The sequence below is a fragment of the Anser anser genome (genome assembly GCF_964211835.1).
Source record: "Anser anser genome assembly, chromosome: Z".
Classification (NCBI taxonomy): domain Eukaryota; kingdom Metazoa; phylum Chordata; class Aves; order Anseriformes; family Anatidae; genus Anser; species Anser anser.
Genome location: NC_139723.1, coordinates 57,301,400 through 57,321,284, shown reverse-complemented (window position 1 = coordinate 57,321,284; position 19,885 = coordinate 57,301,400). Strand labels below are relative to the sequence as shown.

At 45.9% G+C, this 19,885-nt stretch overlaps 1 protein-coding gene across 10 annotated transcripts in view; it reads left to right on the top strand.

The window, feature by feature from the left end:
- The first annotated feature begins 11,344 nt into the window (after positions 1-11,344).
- Positions 11,345-19,885, top strand: part of KDM4C (lysine demethylase 4C) — a 286,621-nt gene continuing 278,080 nt past the window's right edge. For 6 of the 10 annotated variants that reach the window (XM_083816580.1, XM_083816581.1, XM_083816582.1 and 3 more), the window contains exons 1-2: positions 11,346-11,490; positions 11,744-11,849. The gene's annotated coding sequence lies outside the window, so the exon portion shown is untranslated. Of the gene's footprint in view, positions 11,491-11,743; positions 11,949-16,024; positions 16,049-19,885 lie in introns of those variants that run through there. The other 4 variants (XM_083816573.1, XM_083816576.1, XM_083816577.1 and 1 more) reach the window with 4 other exon arrangements.

Genomic DNA, 19,885 nt, shown 5'->3' with positions numbered 1-19,885 from the left:
GAAGCGCCTCTACCAGCTCCGCCTGCAAGAGCTCGGGCACCCGCAGCCAAGGAAGAAGGTGCAAGACCAGCGCAGGAAAAGAAGAGCCTCCTTCCGTTCCCCGGCTAACTTCATCTAGAGCGTGCATCCCGTGGACCGGTGACGGGAAAGGCAGCGTGGCGAGTGAGTGCTGCTGTCCATGGGTTTGGGGAGGCTGATGCTCCAGGAGAAGGGGGGAGAGAAGCGTGAACCCATGACCGTGGGTTGCCCCATAGGAGCCCGTGTCCCAGGAGAAGGGGCCCATGTTCCGGTGGCTGCCCACATCCCTGTAAGATGGCAGGAGCGAGGGAATGTCCATGACCTGTCGGGTTAGTCCTTGGACTTAGGACCTCCAAGGCCCATGCGAGGGTAGGCATCGCATCAGAAAAAGGGGCAGGTAGAAGGAAGTGCCTGGCTAATAATTACGGCACTGCATTTTCACCCATCTGACAGTCAGTTCTTTTCAGAATGACAGCCAGCCAGTGCGGGAGGACACGCCTCAGCCCTAGGACAAAGATAGAAAATTGACAAAACATACGTTGTTCAGGAAAACTTCTGTGTTCCCTGTGTAGCCAACATAGCACATATTACACTATTGAATTGCACACTTTTAATTAAGCATACAGTCTTCAGAAAGTTTCAGCCAGGATTACACCCAAACAGCCAACTTTCGTGTTAACGTACTTATAGCTCAGTGTAGTGTAATAGTAGCGGCAACAACCTGCACTCTCTAGACAGTATCAGGAGCATAGCAAAATCAGCTCCTTTGCTTGGTGTTGAAGCACTTTACTTCCTGGTGGTTGCTGCCTTCTCATGTCTTTTAGGTAGTATTGCAGTGGAATTCTACCAGAGAAGTTTTCAGCGTCAAAACCTGCCCTATCTTTAGATAGTTTAGATAGTATCTTTAGATAGGACTTTCTCACTTTGAATGGCGCTTGATTGGGCTACTAAGTACTGCAGTTAACTTACTTAGAAACTTCTGCTTTATTCTGTAAGTGTCTTTTGCTAGTGTTTCTTCAGTATAATGCTGAATGAGGCATATGGTTTTGTTTAGATTAGCTTTATGAAGGTCCTAGTCTCTCCCCACCTCCCTCATCCTGAAAGCTACTGCCTTTTCAAACACATTTTCAGTCTGCACGGAGCTTCAAGTATAACACATTTTGCTGTAACTAATATAAGATTTTAATTCATATCTAGTGAAAACAACTTTCAAGGCAACTTGATATCTCAGTATTTCGTATTTCAAAACAATTGAGTGATATTTTGAATTCTTTTCTTGGTTTTCATTTGGATTCAGAGACTGACTTATAATCAAGGTATTTTGAAGAAATGCAGTGTTTTGTACTTGAGGAAAGATAGTAGTTGTTGTGTAATCAAATCACAATGAAGGTTTTCATAAGAAGTTGCTGAAACGAAGTCCAGAGTGCTTTATGAATGCTTATTGTAGTTTTGGTGTATAAATTGTTAGGACAGACTTTAGGTTTCTTCCCGTATGCTGTATTTCATTCTGTTGTAAGATTGCATTTTGCTCCACTTTTTCACTTGTTTAAAATTGCGATGTTAGGCGTAGTGGGTAAGTTCATTGTCTGCATGAGTAATCCTACTACTGACTTAGGCAAGCATTCATATTTTTTATCCTTAATTTTGTTTAATTTTAATTCTTGGGGTACAGTATATTTAGGAAAATATAACATACAGTATATTTTAAGAAAATATTTTTTTTAAGAAAATACACTGTACAACAGTAGATTAGAACAATTGCCAACTTTTTTTGTTTAAGATGTTAAAGAGTTAGAATTAAGAACACATCTTTTTGTGAAGGCTGAATATTGCAAGAAGTTCTTCAAAGTCTAATTGGTTTCACTTTGTGATTGTCAGGCATGACAGGATATACTTCATTGGCTGTTGCTGTTTTTAAAGGAGTTTCATGAACAAAATGTGCTCTATTTCCTTTGTGACATTTCTGCATTTAGCATGTAGAATTGCTTGACTGAGGCTGTTGCGATTTAGTTCAGTAGACCTATGATTTTCCACTGGGTTTTGTCTAGTTGAAGTTTTAGTTGTTAGCAGATACCCTTTCTTAGGAGAACCTTGGCAAACACGCCTGTTTTTAATAGATGCTATATGGCAACGATTACCCTGGTGGATCAGGTTTTGTTTCACTTTCACTGTTTAGTTCTTTGCTTAAAAGGTAATTTATAAGTGGTTTAAATTGTAAATGAGCCTATGGTTTTGGAGATTGGTAAATTGTTTCGGAAAAAAAGATGGTAATTTTGATTTAAAATTAAAATTGGGATAAAGTTTAGAAGTCTGCAAACTGAGCTGTGAAAGAATAGAAATAAGATTTGAAGAGTTCTATCCCTAAGCATTAGGGATTTTCTTAATGTTTCAGTTTGATTCCAAATTGAACTATTTGAAGTATTTGATCTGAATAAATGATGGCAAATATTTCACAAGTGAGATCTGTAAGAATATTGAAAGTTAGAGAAAAGAGTAGAGGAAACCAACTGTCGTAACACAGTTGTCACCTTTAGTGTTGTAGGTATTCCTTGTGTAAGTTGGTGATAGTGGGAAGCTCACAGTGTTCTCTTGTTCTCCCTGTGGAAGTCTCATCTAGATTTACTCAGATACAAATCTTCACAGGTTGCTGCTGTACAAATGTTAAATGTATGGTTTAACAAGTTCTTCCTTGAACTTTCCGCATCATAAAGTGATATTGTAGAGCTACAAGCACAACATAGGCACAGTGTTGGTCCTTTCTTCTTGCTGCTCACACCTGCTAGAATATTGCAGGTCAGAGCCGCATGGCTCCCATGTACCAGCCTGCCAGTTCATTTTAGGCTATCTGCCTCTGCTCTGGAAGGTATATCGTTTTGGAGCGAGGAGGCTTTTGGTTGCCAGAGCTGAGGACGTGGTTTCTCGGCTGCTGTGTTGTAGCAAACCGTGGAAGTGTCCAGTGACTATACCATGCGTGTGCTCTTGGTCATGTAGTTCACTTTAGTGTGCGTACTTACAGTCACAACAGCAGAAGGGCGAGTGTGACCCTTCCCTGGCTGCTTGGTACTGGGTCTACGGTAACTTAGAATGGGATGTGAGGGTAGGGGAATTGCATGACTTCTTCGAATTACAAAATCTTTAATGAGGGGTGAAATGCTCACTGGGAAGCTGCTTACCTTGCTAAGCAGCTGAACTCCACCACAACCGCTCTCTCACTGCCCCTCCTCAGAAGAGGAGGGGAAGAAGAAAAGGAAAGAAACAACTCACGGGTTGAGATAAGGATAATTTAGTTAAAGGAAAAATAATTATTAAGGGAAAATTATTATTAATTTAACTAAAGGGAAAGGGGAAAAGGAAAAACAAAAATAAGCAAAGGCCGCGTGGAAGTGGAGGGGAAAGGAATTACGCTCTGCTTCCCACAAACCAGCAATCCTTGACCACGTCCTTGAAGCAGGGCCTCAACACACATAGGCGTTGTTTGGGAGAACAGACGTTTTCATAACAAGAGCTCCCCCTCCCCTATTCTTCCTTTTTCCACCCTTTATTACTGAGTGTGACACCACATCGTGTGGCATATTCCTTCGGTCGGTTTAGATCAGCTGCCCTGGTGATGTTCCTTCCTCACCTCTTGCCCACCCCAGCCTGCTGGCTTGGGGGGGTGGGGGGTTTGGGGCGGGGGGGGAGGGTTAGAGGGTGTCCTGGTGCGGCGCCAGTATTGCTCAGCAGCAGACACAACACTGGAGTGATATCAGGGCTGCTCTGGCTACAGGTGCAGAGCACAGCACTGTGTGGGCTGCTGCAGGGGGAGTTAACTTCGTCCAAGCCAGACCCAGTACACGCACCCATGATAAAGTCTGTAGCTTCAGGTGTCCTGTAAGTGTCACGGGGGGGAAATATGTCTTTGTTTCGCAGTTTGTAAAGACTAACACTTTTTACTTTGTCCTGTCTTTGTTCTTCACCTAGTAAAGGATTTGCCGTGTGATGGCAGCTTGTGAAAGAGTATCACTGTTAACCTAGCATGTTCCCCCCGCAAAAAAAGCATATGATTTGATCTTAAGGAGTTCTGAAATCCAAAATGTTTGTGCACAAGAGTATCTTCTGCGAGGAGATCTGTAAAGGTGGTTAGTAATCTGCCATATAGTTAGGGAGCTTCTTTGGGAGTTGCATTTAGTGTGAGAGACCTGGCAGGACTGCGTAAAAAATACTTTTAGGATGGAGCTCACTTGTGGTATCATTATCATAGCTGAGAATGAAAACAGCAGGGCTGCCACCTGCTGTTTGTATCCCCAGCAATGTTATAGGCTGCATTATCTATGAATTTTTTTTTGAACCTCTAGGGGCTTATAAATTAGCTTTTTAAAAGCTGCTTCTGTGAGGCTTCTGTGAGGACTGCACCTAAACTTGCAAATGTTGATGCTCCGTTGTGTGAATTCATGGTTTACTTGCACGTTGAATATTGTCTGTGGCTTTGGCACCCTTTTCCACTAACTGAGTAAATTGCTAAAACTAGGTAAGGTCCAGAAACAGGTTGTAAGGATGATTGGAACTAATGAAATGGATTTTCTGTGAGGAGACTAGGAGTCTTGAGCCTAGAAAAGAGGTGATTGAATGATCTGATGGTAGATGTCTTTAGGCTATGTATGGTCTGAAAGTAAATAGAAAAGGTAAACAATTGTTTACAACATACATGTGAGATGTCAGGTGAAACTAGAAAGTGAAATATTTAAAGCATACTGGAGATGCTTCATTTAGTATATATTGATTGTGGAGGGCTTTGTCAAAAGTTTTTTTTGAATATTAAAGGCCTACAAAGTTTCTAAGTCATGAGCAAAAAAAAATCAGCAACTCAAATGCAAAAAACATCCTCTTTGCCTCATTGATCCCTGAGCTGTGAAGTGCTGAAGACTGAGATGTTATTCTGGAAAAGGATAAATATAAGCTACCCCTTCACTTGCTTTTTCTGAGAGACCTGCTGTTAGCGTCTGAGGGAACTGGACAGGTTGGACTGGCGATTACTGTTCCTAGAGACTGCTACATGCTCTACTCAGCTTGGACTATAGATTTCATGTCTTTGTTTTCATCAAAAGCTAAAACCTCTTGAAATACCGGTTGCAAATAATAATGAGAAAAAAAAATATATTTTCTTGCTCCAGATTAGTTTTCTTAAGATGTTGTTGTGTGCTTTAAGCCTGGTGCGGGGGATGAATGTCCATAGAATTAATTAGGTCATTTTTCAGTTCAGTATTTATGTGTTCAAAATAGGTCACTTTGTATTTTGGAAATAATTGCTTTAGGAGTAGTACTGTGACATAGAAATGGCTTGTATCGGGAATAGTGTAGCCAGCAGGGCCAGGAAGGTGATCGTCCCCCTGTACTCATCTCTGGTGAGGCTGCACCTCGAGTACTGTGTTCAGTTTGGGGCCCCTCACTACAAGGAGGACATCAAGGCCCTGGAGCATGTCCAGAGAAGGGCTACGAAGCTGGTGAAGGGCCTGGAACACAAGTCCTGTGAGGAGCGGCTGAGGGCACGGGGGTTGTTTAGTTTGGAGAAGAGGAGCTCAGGGGAGACCTTATTGCTCTCTACAACTGCCTGAAAGGAAGGTGTGGGGAGCTGGCTGTCAGCCTCTTCTCGCAGGTAACTAGCAATAGGACTAGAGGGAATAGCCTCAAGGTGCGCAAGGGGAGGTTCAGGTTGGAAATTAGGAGAGATTTCTTCTCAGAAAGAGCAGTCAGACGTAGGAATGGGTTGCCCACGGAGGTGGTGGAGTCACTGTCCCTGGGGGTGTTTAAGGAAAGGTTGGATGTGGTGCTTAGGGACATGGTTTAGTGGGTGATATTGGTATAGAACCATAGAATATCCTGAGTTGGAAGGGACCCACAAGGATCATTGAGTCCAACCCCTGCCTCCACACAGGTCTACCCAACAATTCAGACCATATGACTGAGAGCACAGTCCAAACGCTTCTTAAACTCCAACAGGCTCGGTGCTGTGACTACGTCCCTGGCGAGCCTGTTCCACTGCGTGACCACCCTTTTGGTGAAGAAACTTTTCCCGACATCAACCTGAACCTCCCCTGTCACAGCTTGACTCCATTCCCTCGGGTCCTATCACTGGTGACTAAAGAGAATAGATCGGCGCCTGCCCCTCTGCTCCCCCTCGCAAGGAAGCTGTAGCCTGCCATGAGGTCTCCCCTCAGCCTCCTCTTTTCCATGCTGAACAAACCAAGTCAACTCAGCTGCTCCTCATACATCTTCCCCTCCAGGCCCTTCACCATCTTAGTAGCCATTCTCCGGACACTCTCCAACAGTTTCACGTCCTTTTCTTACTGTGGTGCCCAGAACTGCACGCAGTACTCGAGGTGAGGCCACACCAGTGCAGAGCAGAGCGGGACAGTCACTTCCCTTGACCAACTAGCAGTGCTGTGCTTGATGCACCCCAGGATATGGTCGGCCCTCCTGGCTGCCAGGGCACACTGCTGGATCGTATTCAACTTGATATCAACCGAAACCCACAGATCCCTCTCTGCGGGGCTGCTCTCCAGCGTCTCATCTCCCAGATGATCCCCCAGTTGATCCCCCCAGATGATCCCCATTGGTGGTAGGAGGGTGGTTGTACCAGATGATCTTGGAGGTTTTTTCCAGCCTTAATGATTCTATGATTTTATTCAGCCAACAGCCAGTTTGGGGCCTTCCTCTTAATGGGGGCTTCCACTCCGCCCACAAGAGCGTTTTGAGGAGAACTGTGCCATGGCTGCCCAGCTTGGATGTGGCTCTGGCCACTTCTCCTTCTCACTGAGAAATTCAGGGCATGGCCCAAAACACGCGGGGCTCAGGCCCACCGCCCTACTGGGCAGACAGTCCCCCCTGTGCGGCCTGTAGCGGCAGCAGCAGGCTTCAGAGACCGCCTGCCTGTGTCCTCCCCGGCCTCACCACAGCCTCCATCACCTGCCGGTCTCACAGTGAAAGGCCCTGTGACATCACAGGGCCGGGCATAACATCAGGCTGCGGCTGGCCACAGCTGCCAGTGCTGGTGGTCACTGCCAGAGCTCTGCTCAGCGTGACAGCCGTCTCCAGTGCTGGTAGCGTTCCTCAGGAGAGCACAGGATGAAGCTCAGCCTGACTCTCCTCTTGGCCATGGCTCTGGCCATGGCTTCATTTACCCCAGGTGGCCTTGGCCTTTGCAGACACCGTGGGGACAGGGTCAGGGTCAGCAGAAGCCTTGGCACCAAGCACCAGGTCCCCAACTGGCCCTGCAGCCTCGGCCTTTCCAGCTGCCCCAGCCGGATCCGGCTCAGGCTAAGCACGGTGGTCCCTGATGAGGGCCCGAAACAACAGCCCCTCAGCACAGAGCACCAGACCTCCGACCTGCCCTACCCCCTGGGCTACTTCTGGGAATACCTTGCCCACGGCGGGAGTGTCTGGATGCTTTGTAGAAACTGGGAAGCCATCTGTCTCCTCTGTGTGGCACCGCTTGCCGAAGGCCTCTGGAGAAGAGCAAGGAGACTCCGCAGACAGGTGAGTGACAGAGACACAGCGCGCAGGAAAGGGCCAGCCTGCAGGGAGCAGGGAACCACAAGGACCTTGGCCATGAATGCTTGCCAGGAAGAACAAAACCCAGCATGTATAAAGAAGCCTTAGCAGGCCCCAGGATGCCCTCTGCCTCTTCCCCAGGGACTTGTCCAGCCGCAGGGCTGACAGCTGCTGGAAGCCCCAGGCGTGGCCTGGGGCCCGCCGGCAGTGTTGTGAGCCCCACTTGCTGCCAGGGGCAGTCCTGCAAGGCTGGACGCGCCAGGGGAAGCCGAGCTCAGCAGGACAATTCTTCACCCTGCAAGCCCTCATCCATGCCCTCTTCACTTGTTGCTTCCAGGGAACAGGCCGGTTGGCCTCAGTTGCCGTGCGGACAGACCGCTGCGGAAAGGATGCTCTAAGTGACTGTAACTTGCTCTGCCGGATGGAGGCCAATGTTGCCTTCATGGTGAGGTGCCTGAAGCGCCTCTACCAGCTCCGCCTGCAAGAGCTCGGGCACCCGCAGCCAAGGAAGAAGGTGCAAGACCAGCGCAGGAAAAGAAGAGCCTCCTTCCGTTCCCCGGCTAACTTCATCTAGAGCGTGCATCCCGTGGACCGGTGACGGGAAAGGCAGCGTGGCGAGTGAGTGCTGCTGTCCATGGGTTTGGGGAGGCTGATGCTCCAGGAGAAGGGGGGAGAGAAGCGTGAACCCATGACCGTGGGTTGCCCCATAGGAGCCCGTGTCCCAGGAGAAGGGGCCCATGTTCCGGTGGCTGCCCACATCCCTGTAAGATGGCAGGAGCGAGGGAATGTCCATGACCTGTCGGGTTAGTCCTTGGACTTAGGACCTCCAAGGCCCATGCGAGGGTAGGCATCGCATCAGAAAAAGGGGCAGGTAGAAGGAAGTGCCTGGCTAATAATTACGGCACTGCATTTTCACCCATCTGACAGTCAGTTCTTTTCAGAATGACAGCCAGCCAGTGCGGGAGGACACGCCTCAGCCCTAGGACAAAGATAGAAAATTGACAAAACATACGTTGTTCAGGAAAACTTCTGTGTTCCCTGTGTAGCCAACATAGCACATATTACACTATTGAATTGCACACTTTTAATTAAGCATACAGTCTTCAGAAAGTTTCAGCCAGGATTACACCCAAACAGCCAACTTTCGTGTTAACGTACTTATAGCTCAGTGTAGTGTAATAGTAGCGGCAGCAACCTGCACTCTCTAGACAGTATCAGGAGCATAGCAAAATCAGCTCCTTTGCTTGGTGTTGAAGCACTTTACTTCCTAGTGGTTGCTGCCTTCTCATGTCTTTTAGGTAGTATTGCAGTGGAATTCTACCAGAGAAGTTTTCAGCGTCAAAACCTGCCGTATCTTTAGATAGTGGTGCTACTGAGATATTAAGGAAACACATTGCTTAGAATTCTGGAAAGGTTTCCTGGTATTGTTCCTGCACAGTGTAGAAGTAACCTACATTTAGGAACAAAAATGGTGTATTCTGAACTAGTTGTGTGGAATACCGTGCTGTGCCAGTTCTGGGCTCCCCAGTAGGTGCAAGACATTGGCATATTTGAACAAGTCCTGAGGAAGGCCGCAAGATCATTCAGGGCCAGAGAATATGAGATGTGAGGAGATTCTGAGGGGGCTTGGTGCATTCAGCTTGAAGAGGACAAGGCTTTGGAATGATGTTGGCAGGTGGACAGCAGTCCATCTTTGCCTAGAGAAAGAGCATAGAAAAGGCAGAGCTATGCTGTCGTTGGAAATGCACAGTGATAGGCCAAGACAAACAATACAGGAATTTCGGATTACATTAAGAAGAAAAATAAAAGTCCCCATGAGAATGGGTCCCCGAGAAGTCGTGGAGGACAAGCTTGTAACTTCCTTGAGTAGAAAATGACTACTCAAGCGGAAGTGGCTTCCAGCATCAGCCAGACAGGGTGGAAGACATGTACTGTTCACACTATCATACAGCAGAAAGGCCACTTTTGTGGTTTGATTTCCTGGAACATCTTTTTGGTAGCATAATTAACTCTTACACTCATATATGAGATGGCTGACCCAGAAATTCAGGTCTTTGTACTAAGTCCAAAGGGCTAGAGAAGCCTATAGTATGATTTCAGAAGCTTGCGGTGCCTAGATATTGAGCTCGCAACTTAAAACAAAAGGAAATGTGATATATGGAGTAATAATTCGTGTCAAGAAGATGGTTGATGTTAATAAAGAAGGGGGAGATGTGGGAGTGTGGCCATGGGGGTCGGCAAGCCCCATGGTTGATGATAACATCAGACTCTTAACGATGAGGCCATCAGGAATGTAAAGAGTTGAGAGGGAACAAAGAAGGGTGATTCAGGAGACGCCTTGCCATCTCGGGTTGCTTGTTCTCCCGCCGTTAAGGCATGGAAGTTGCTGGGGGTTTGCTGGTTGCCGGGCTAAGTTGTTTGACCAATGAAGAGTTAGTGGAAAAGGACTGCTGTGGGGCGAATAGTATAAGAAGGGAGCCTGTCCTCAATATGGGATGTAACACATATAATGAAGTTATGTCATCAATAAAGAAGTAGCAGTTACTGATATAGAACAATGAAAAACACTGAGTAAACTGTTAAAATTTGTTGTTTAATGTTATATGATAATCATATTATTAGTGTGGTTTCAAGGGTTAACGAAACACGGGAAAAGACGGCCTGGCAGAAGTTAGTGTCGATCACATTTTGTTACTTTCGGGAACCTTGTGGCGGGCACAGCATGCGCAGAAGAAGAGGGAGCTGGTCGAAGCCGCCCCTGCGCTCTGGACGAGATAATTATAATACGAAGGGAGGATGGTTCATACATATGTATAGGCGTACTCGGGTTTCTTATGAATATGTAAAAGCGATGTTCTATATATTTAGAAAGTTCGGCGGTTGTGCGTGCGTGTTGGTAGAATGTAGGATTCGTGCGGGCTCAGGGCTGTTTACTTGCCTTTTACAAATATTACTAAATTCAGATTGAGTTGTATCTTCATTTATAACAGACGGGAATTTAGGAGATTCATCCTTTTATTTCTCAGTGTTTGTGGTCACAGAAGTAGTGTTTTTGTTAGTAGCCAACACTAACCTATTGCGCAGTCCAAAACATGAAAGGCAGGAAGAAAGTGCAAAAAAGATTGCTTAAATCTCAGTAAGATAAAAAATATTTCTCATGCCCTAGAACGTCAGCAAACTCATGGGTACTTTTAAGATGAGCCCATTAAAATAAAGAAGGTGATCGGTGAGTTGGAAATTTCTCATTTCAAGTTGGAAATGGGAAAAATTTCACCTTAAAAGGAGTGGTTAGGCGTTGGAAGGGGTCACCCAGAGAGGTGGTGGAGTCACCGTCCCTTGGGGTGCTTAAGGAAAGGTTGGACGTGGTGATTAGGGACATGGTTTAGTGGGTAACAGTGGTGGTGGGGTGACGGTTGGACCAGATAATCTTGGAGGGCTTTTCCACGCTTAATGATTCTGTGAAAAGTACTGTGCTGCTTTAATCAAGGTAAGGCACCGACCTAGTCCCCACGCACGACTACGTAACTTTTGAAAAAGGGCAGTGTGCTCCTTCAGAGGTATTTATATTCTGTGGTAACACTGTGAGGGACACTTTGAGCCCGCTACAGGACAGATTGCGGGGCGGGGCGGGGGGAGCAGGGGGAACCACGTGACCCAGGCGGGCCCCGGGGGCGGCACCGCTGCCGGCTGCGTGACGTCGGCGCCAGCCTCCGTCACGTGCTCCCCCCCCCCCCGGGCCTCCGCTTTTTCACCCCCCCCCCTCAGGGCGTGCGAGTGGCGCGCGCATGCGCACGGCGCAGCTGTCATCCGCGCACGGAACGAGAAGTCCCGGGCGGGGAGGGGAGGAGCGGAGCAGCCGGGGGGCGGGGGGCGGGGTAGCGCCGGTGCGTCCGTCCGGCGGCAGCGGGACCCGCACCGCGCCGGTACCACCGCCGTCCCGGACAGGTGCTGGGGGGCTGCGGGGCGGGCGGCGGCCCCGGGGCGGGGCCCGTGGTCGGCTCAGGGGGGCTGGGGGCCGGGAGCGGGCCGCGGCGGAGCGGGCCGGGCAGGCGGGGGTGGGCAGGTGGCGGCGGCGGGCGGCGGAGGGAGGGGGAGCGGGGCTGGCGGTGCGGTGTTGGGGGGCTCGGGGCGGGCGGGGAGGGGAGAGGCCGCCCGGGGCTCCGCGGGGTCTCTGCGGTTCATTCATCTCTCCGCGCAGTTGGGGTGCTCGGCAGCCGCGCGACGTCGGAGCCGTCCCCGGAGGGAGCGAGGCACGCGTTCAGCAGCACCTGCTCGCCGCCAGCTCGCAGCGTCCCGGCACCGCGGTTCGTGTCTCCCCCGAGCCTGCCTGCTCCCTCCCTCCCCGCCGCCTCCGACTGGGAGCCCCGGGTGGGAAGTGCGCGCAGAGAGTTGCTTCTCCCAGGGTAGTTGCGTGTCTCGGTGCGGAAAGCCGGCCTCGTGCCTTTGTTTCTGAAATTAAGGGGAAAATGGGTGTCTTTGTTGTTTAAAAATCTTCAGCTGCCTCCGGGAAGTGAACAGCGTGTGTTTTCGGTATTGCTGAACTGTAGATTTACACCTTTTTTCCCCCCTTCCAAGACGTTAGTGACAGCAGCAACAGAAGTTTCCTGGTGGTTACTAGAATAGAAGTTTTTAAGCTAAAACACTTCCTATAAGAAAAAATTAACAGCAGCCCAATGCAGGATAATTTTTGTCACCCTACAGTGTTTTCTTGGTTACATTTTTAATGAACTGAGAACGTGTTGATGACTGTGGTCATCATACATAGAAGTAAAATACATCTTGGGCCTTACCCAGATTCTGCCTTGAACTGCAGTAACCAGCTGGGAGTACAGCCACACCTCACAGACTTACCTTCCAAACACGAGGCTGTGGAAACACCAGCACGATTTGCTTTTCACTACTTGCAGTGAGACTGAACTGAACTACTGCCAGTCATGCTCATCTTACTCTCAGCTTTGGGGTGGTGCTGATTTCTTGGTTGTTAGTAGGTTGTTAGATGGCTACCTTTTACTGAAGTGAGGGTATGGGTGTGTGTAAGAGGAGTTTCCTTTCTTGGGACCAATGCAGGAAATAATATGTCTTATCTGGATAAGTAGATGTGACTGAATAGCAGCTGGATCAGAATTAGAGCCAATGTGTGTAAGGGAATAACCTTTATTTGGTGTCTACTTAAAAAAAACCAACAACCAAACAAAAAAAACCCTTTGATTTGATCTCTTAGTTTTTATGATGAGTATGGCAGAATAGGAAAAAAAAAAAAAGTCAGGTCTTGTAATTTATAAGCCTCAATTTTTGGTGACTGAGTACAGAATTTTGTAATTATTTTTTTAATCTTTTTTTTTTAAAGAAGGTAAAACGATTTTACACCAAATCTAAATGTACAGTTACCAAAGTAATGCATTCAGTTCAGAATATTACATTGTCAAGTACTAATTATAATAATCTCCCTAAGTTGTTATGGGCTAGCCCAGTAATTATGCAGGAAAAAGAAAATCTGTGACTTCCCACCTAACTATTTAAAAACAAGGGGATTTAGTACTTTTAGGACTTTCTCACTTTGAATGGCGCTTGATTGGGCTACTAAGTACTGCAGTTAACTTACTTAGAAACTTCTGCTTTATTCTGTAAGTGTCTTTTGCTAGTGTTTCTTCAGTATAATGCTGAATGAGGCATATGGTTTTGTTTAGATTAGCTTTATGAAGGTCCTAGTCTCTCCCCACCTCCCTCATCCTGAAAGCTACTGCCTTTTCAAACACATTTTCAGTCTGCACGGAGCTTCAAGTATAACACATTTTGCTGTAACTAATATAAGATTTTAATTCATATCTAGTGAAAACAACTTTCAAGGCAACTTGATATCTCAGTATTTCGTATTTCAAAACAATTGAGTGATATTTTGAATTCTTTTCTTGGTTTTCATTTGGATTCAGAGACTGGCTAATAATCAAGGTATTTTGAAGAAATGCAGTGTTTTGTACTTGAGGAAAGATAGTAGTTGTTGTGTAATCAAATCACAATGAAGGTTTTCATAAGAAGTTGCTGAAACGAAGTCCAGAGTGCTTTATGAATGCTTATTGTAGTTTTGGTGTATAAATTGTTAGGACAGACTTTAGGTTTCTTCCCGTATGCTGTATTTCATTCTGTTGTAAGATTGCATTTTGCTCCAACTTTTTCACTTGTTTAAAATTGCGATGTTAGGCGTAGTGGGTAAGTTCATTGTCTGCATGAGTAATCCTACTACTGACTTAGGCAAGCATTCATATTTTTTATCCTTAATTCTGTTTAATTTTAATTCTTGGGGTACAGTTTATTTAGGAAAATATAACATACAGTATATTTTAAGAAAATATTTTTTGAAGAAAATACACTGTACAACAGTAGATTAGAACAATTGCCAACTTTTTTTGTTTAAGATGTTAAAGAGTTAGAATTAAGAACACATCTTTTTGTGAAGGCTGAATATTGCAAGAAGTTCTTCAAAGTCTAATTGGTTTCACTTTGTGATTGTCAGGCATGACAGGATATACTTCATTGGCTGTTGCTGTTTTTAAAGGAGTTTCATGAACAAAATGTGCTCTAGTTCCTTTGTGACATTTCTGCATTTAGCATGTAGAATTGCTTGACTGAGGCTGTTGCGATTTAGTTCAGTAGACCTATGATTTTCCACTGGGTTTTGTCTAGTTGAAGTTTTAGTTGTTAGCAGATACCCTTTCTTAGGAGAACCTTGGCAAACACGCCTGTTTTTAATAGATGCTATATGGCAACGATTACCCTGGTGGATCAGGTTTTGTTTCACTTTCACTGTTTAGTTCTTTGCTTAAAAGGTAATTTATAAGTGGTTTAAATTGTAAATGAGCCTATGGTTTTGGAGATTGGTAAATTGTTTCGGAAAAAAAGATGGTAATTTTGATTTAAAATTAAAATTGGGATAAAGTTTAGAAGTCTGCAAACTGAGCTGTGAAAGAATAGAAATAAGATTTGAAGAGTTCTATCCCTAAGCATTAGGGATTTTCTTAATGTTTCAGTTTGATTCCAAATTGAACTATTTGAAGTATTTGATCTGAATAAATGATGGCAAATATTTCACAAGTGAGATCTGTAAGAATATTGAAAGTTAGAGAAAAGAGTAGAGGAAACCAACTGTCGTAACACAGTTGTCACCTTTAGTGTTGTAGGTATTCCTTGTGTAAGTTGGTGATAGTGGGAAGCTCACAGTGTTCTCTTGTTCTCCCTGTGGAAGTCTCATCTAGATTTACTCAGATACAAATCTTCACAGGTTGCTGCTGTACAAATGTTAAATGTATGGTTTAACAAGTTCTTCCTTGAACTTTCCGCATCACAAAGTGATATTGTAGAGCTACAAGCACAACATAGGCACAGTGTTGGTCCTTTCTTCTTGCTGCTCACACCTGCTAGAATATTGCAGGTCAGAGCCGCATGGCTCCCATGTACCAGCCTGCCAGTTCATTTTAGGCTATCTGCCTCTGCTCTGGAAGGTATATCGTTTTGGAGCGAGGAGGCTTTTGGTTGCCAGAGCTGAGGACGTGGTTTCTCGGCTGCTGTGTTGTAGCAAACCGTGGAAGCGTCCAGTGACTATACCATGCGTGTGCTCTTGGTCATGTAGTTCACTTTAGTGTGCGTACTTACAGTCACAACAGCAGAAGGGCGAGTGTGACCCTTCCCTGGCTGCTTGGTACTGGGTCTACGGTAACTTAGAATGGGATGTGAGGGTAGGGGAATTGCATGACTTCTTCGAATTACAAAATCTTTAATGAGGGGTGAAATGCTCACTGGGAAGCTGCTTACCTTGCTAAGCAGCTGAACTCCACCACAACCGCTCTCTCACTGCCCCTCCTCAGAAGAGGAGGGGAAGAAGAAAAGGAAAGAAACAACTCACGGGTTGAGATAAGGATAATTTAGTTAAAGGAAAAATAATTATTAAGGGAAAATTATTATTAATTTAACTAAAGGGAAAGGGGAAAAGGAAAAACAAAAATAAGCAAAGGCCGCGTGGAAGTGGAGGGGAAAGGAATTACGCTCTGCTTCCCACAAACCAGCAATCCTTGACCACGTCCTTGAAGCAGGGCCTCAACACACATAGGCGTTGTTTGGGAGAACAGACGTTTTCATAACAAGAGCTCCCCCTCCCCTATTCTTCCTTTTTCCACCCTTTATTACTGAGTGTGACACCACATCGTGTGGCATATTCCTTCGGTCGGTTTAGATCAGCTGCCCTGGTGATGTTCCTTCCTCACCTCTTGCCCACCCCAGCCTGCTGGCTTGGGGGGGTGGGGGGTTTGGGGCGGGGGGGGAGGGTTAGAGGGTGTCCTGGTGCGGCGCCAGTATTGCTCAGCAGCAGACACAACACTGGAGTGATATCAGGGCTGCTCTGGCTACAGGTGCAGAGCACAGCACTGTGTGGGCTGCTGCAGGGGGAGTTAACTTCGTCCAAGCCAGACCCAGTACACGCACCCATGATAAAGTCTGTAGCTTCAGGTGTCCTGTAAGTGTCACGGGGGGGGGAAAATATGTCTTTGTTTCGCAGTCTGTAAAGACTAACACTTTTTACTTTGTCCTGTCTTTGTTCTTCACCTAGTAAAGGATTTGCCGTGTGATGGCAGCTTGTGAAAGAGTATCACTGTTAACCTAGCATGTTCCCCCCCTCAAAAAAGCATATGATTTGATCTTAAGGAGTTCTGAAATCCAAAATGTTTGTGCACAAGAGTATCTTCTGCGAGGAGATCTGTAAAGGTGGTTAGTAATCTGCCATATAGTTAGGGAGCTTCTTTGGGAGTTGCATTTAGTGTGAGAGACCTGGCAGGACTGCGTAAAAAATACTTTTAGGATGGAGCTCACTTGTGGTATCATTATCATAGCTGAGAATGAAAACAGCAGGGCTGCCACCTGCTGTTTGTATCCCCAGCAATGTTATAGGCTGCATTATCAATGAATTTTTTTCTGAACTTCTAAGGGCTTATAAATTAGCTTTTTAAAAGCTGCTTGTGGCTTCTGTGAGGACTGCACCTAAACTTGCAAATGTTGATGCTCCGTTGTTTGAATTCATGGTTTACTTGCACGTTGAATATTGTCTGTGGCTTTGGCACCCTTTTCCACTAACTGAGTAAATTGCTAAAACTAGGTAAGGTCCAGAAACAGGTTGTAAGGATGACTGGAACTAATGAAATGGATTTTCTGTGAGGAGACTAGGAGTCTTGAGCCTAGAAAAGAGGTGATTGAATGATCTGATGGTAGATGTCTTTAAGCTATGTATGGTCTGAAAGTAAATAGAAAAGGTAAACAATTGTTTACAACATACATGTGAGATGTCAGATGAAACTAGAAAGTGAAATATTTAAAGCATACTGGAGATGCTTCATTTGGTATATATTGATTGTGGAGGGCTTTGTCAAAAGTTTTTTTTGAATATTAAAGGCCTACAAAGTTTCTAAGTCATGAGCAAAAAAAAATCAGCAACTCAAATGCAAAAAACATCCTCTTTGCCTCATTGTTCCCTGAGCTGTGAAGTGCTGAAGACTGAGATGTTATTCTGGAAAAGGATAAATATAAGCTACCCCTTCACTTGCTTTTTCTGAGAGACCTGCTGTTAGCGTCTGAGGGAACTGGACAGGTTGGACTGGCGATTACTGTTCCTAGAGACTGCTACATGCTCTACTCAGCTTGGACTATAGATTTCATGTCTTTGTTTTCATCAAAAGCTAAAACCTCTTGAAATACCGGTTGCAAATAATAATGAGAAAAAAAAATATATTTTCTTGCTCCAGATTAGTTTTCTTAAGACGTTGTTGTGTGCTTTAAGCCTGGTGCGGGGGATGAATGTCCATAGAATTAATTAGGTCATTTTTCAGTTCGGTATTTGTGTTCAAAATAGGTCACTTTGTATTTTGGAAATAATTGCTTTAGGGGTAGTACTGTGACATAGAAATACAAACTTGAAATGAAGTTTGTCAAACTTTTTAGAGATTTATAGTGAAATTCAGATGACTCTAAGAGCTGTAGAATAAGGTCACTTACCAGATCTCATGTTCCTTAAGCTTTTTTAATTCATCAAATACTTTAATACTTATGACATTTTTAAACTTAATTGATTTTTTTTTTCTGATGACTGCTGGATGTCTGACGAATACATGCCTAATCATGAGATTGTCTTGTATTTGTAAAATGAGTTAGTTATACCCATTGTGACCTGTACATTTGTTTCAACAGTTAATGTGAATGAATACCAGAAATAAGATCCTATTTATCAGGAATTTCAAATCTGTTAAGTTTCCTTTTCCTAAGGCAGGTACATAAATCAGTTACACAATTTGCATGCATACTTGCTATTATTATGGGAACAGTTCAAATGTAAGTATGCAAAAATTGGATTAAGAATTAACTACTTGCACTCTCAGTTGCATATACAAACTATTTTATGTTTCTGATTACCTGAAAGTCATTCATGTAATTTGTCTATATGTCTGTATTTGGACTATATGCACTGTTGCAGTACTTTCTATAGAATCATAGAATCACTTAGGTTGGAAGAAACCTCCAACATCATCAAGTCCAACCACTAACCTTGCAATGGTAAGTTCACCATGAAACCATGCTACTATGTTCTATATCTACACATTTCTTGAAGACCTTCAGGGATGGTGACTCAGCCACTTTCCTGGGTGGCCTGTTCCAATGCCAAACAACCCTTTCAGTGAAGAAATTTCTCCTAATATCCAACTTAAACCTCCCTGAAGCAACTTTTTGCTTCACAAAATACAGGGAGTCAAATGGAATCTATCCACCCGAGGGTACTGCGAGAACTGGCGGAGGAGCTGGCCGAGCCGCTTTCCATCATTTATCGGCAGTCCTGGCTATCGGGGGAGGTCCCGGTTGACTGGCGGCTAGCCAATGTGACGCCCATCTATAAGAAGGGCTGGAGGGCAGACCCGGGGAACTATAGGCCTGTCAGTTTGACCTCAGTGCCGGGGAAGCTCATGGAGCAGATTATCTTGAGGGTCATCACGCGGCACTTGCAGGGCAAGCAGGCGATCAGGCCCAGTCAGCATGGGTTTATGAAAGGCAGGTCCTGCTTGACGAACCTGATCTCCTTCTATGACCAAGTGACGCGCTTGGTGGATGAGGGAAAGGCTGTGGACGTGGTCTACCTTGACCTAAGTAAGGCTTTTGACACCGTTCCCCACAACATTCTCCTCAAGAAACTGGCTGCTCGTGGCTTGGACTGGCGTACGCTTCGCTGGGTTAGAAACTGGCTGGATGGCCGGGCCCAGAGAGTTGTGGTGAATGGAGTCAAATCTGGTTGGAGGCCGGTCACTAGTGGAGTCCCCCAGGGCTCGGTACTGGGGCCGGTCCTCTTTAATATCTTTATCGATGATCTGGATGAGGGCGTCCAGTGCACCCTCAGTAAGTTTGCAGATGACACCAAGCTAAGTACGTGTGTCGATCTGCTCGAGGGCAGGAAGGCTCTACAGGAGGATCTGGATAGGCTGGAGCGATGGGCTGAGGTCAACTGCATGAAGTTCAACAAGGCCAAGTGCCGGGTCCTGCACCTGGGCTGCAACAACCCCAAGCAGAGCTACAGGCTGGGAGATGAGTGGCTGGAAAGCTGCCTGGCCGAGAAGGACCTGGGAGTATTGGTGGATAGTCGGCTGAATATGAGCCAGCAGTGTGCTCAGGTGGCCAAGAAGGCCAACGGCATCCTGGCCTGTATAAGAAGCAGTGTGGCCAGCAGGTCGAGGGAAGTGATTGTGCCCCTGTACTCGGCTCTGGTGAGGCCGCACCTCGAGTACTGTGTTCAGTTTTGGGCCCCTCGCTACAGGAAGGACATGGACGTGCTCGAGAGAGTCCAGAGAAGGGCGACCAAGCTGGTGAGGGGTCTGGAGAACAAGTCTTACGAGGAGCGGCTGAGGGAGCTGGGCTTGTTCAGCCTGGAGAAGAGGAGGCTCAGGGGCGACCTCATCGCTCTCTACAGTTACCTGAAAGGAGGCTGTAGAGAGGTGGGGGTTGGTCTATTCTCCCACGTGCCTAGTGACAGGACGAGGGGGAATGGGCTAAAGTTGCGCCAGGGGAGGTTTAGGTTGGATGTTAGGAAGTACTTCTTTACCGAAAGGGTTATTAAGCATTGGAACAGGCTGCCCAGGGAGGTGGTGGAGTCACCATCCCTGGAGGTCTTTAAAAGACGTTTAGATGTAGAGCTTAGGGATATGGTTTAGTGGAGTACTTAGTGTTAGGTCGGAGGTTGGACTCGATGATCTTGACGTCTCTTCCAACCTAGAGAAATCTGTGAATCTGTGAATTTAGAAATTAAGCTAATAAGCTTTAAAAA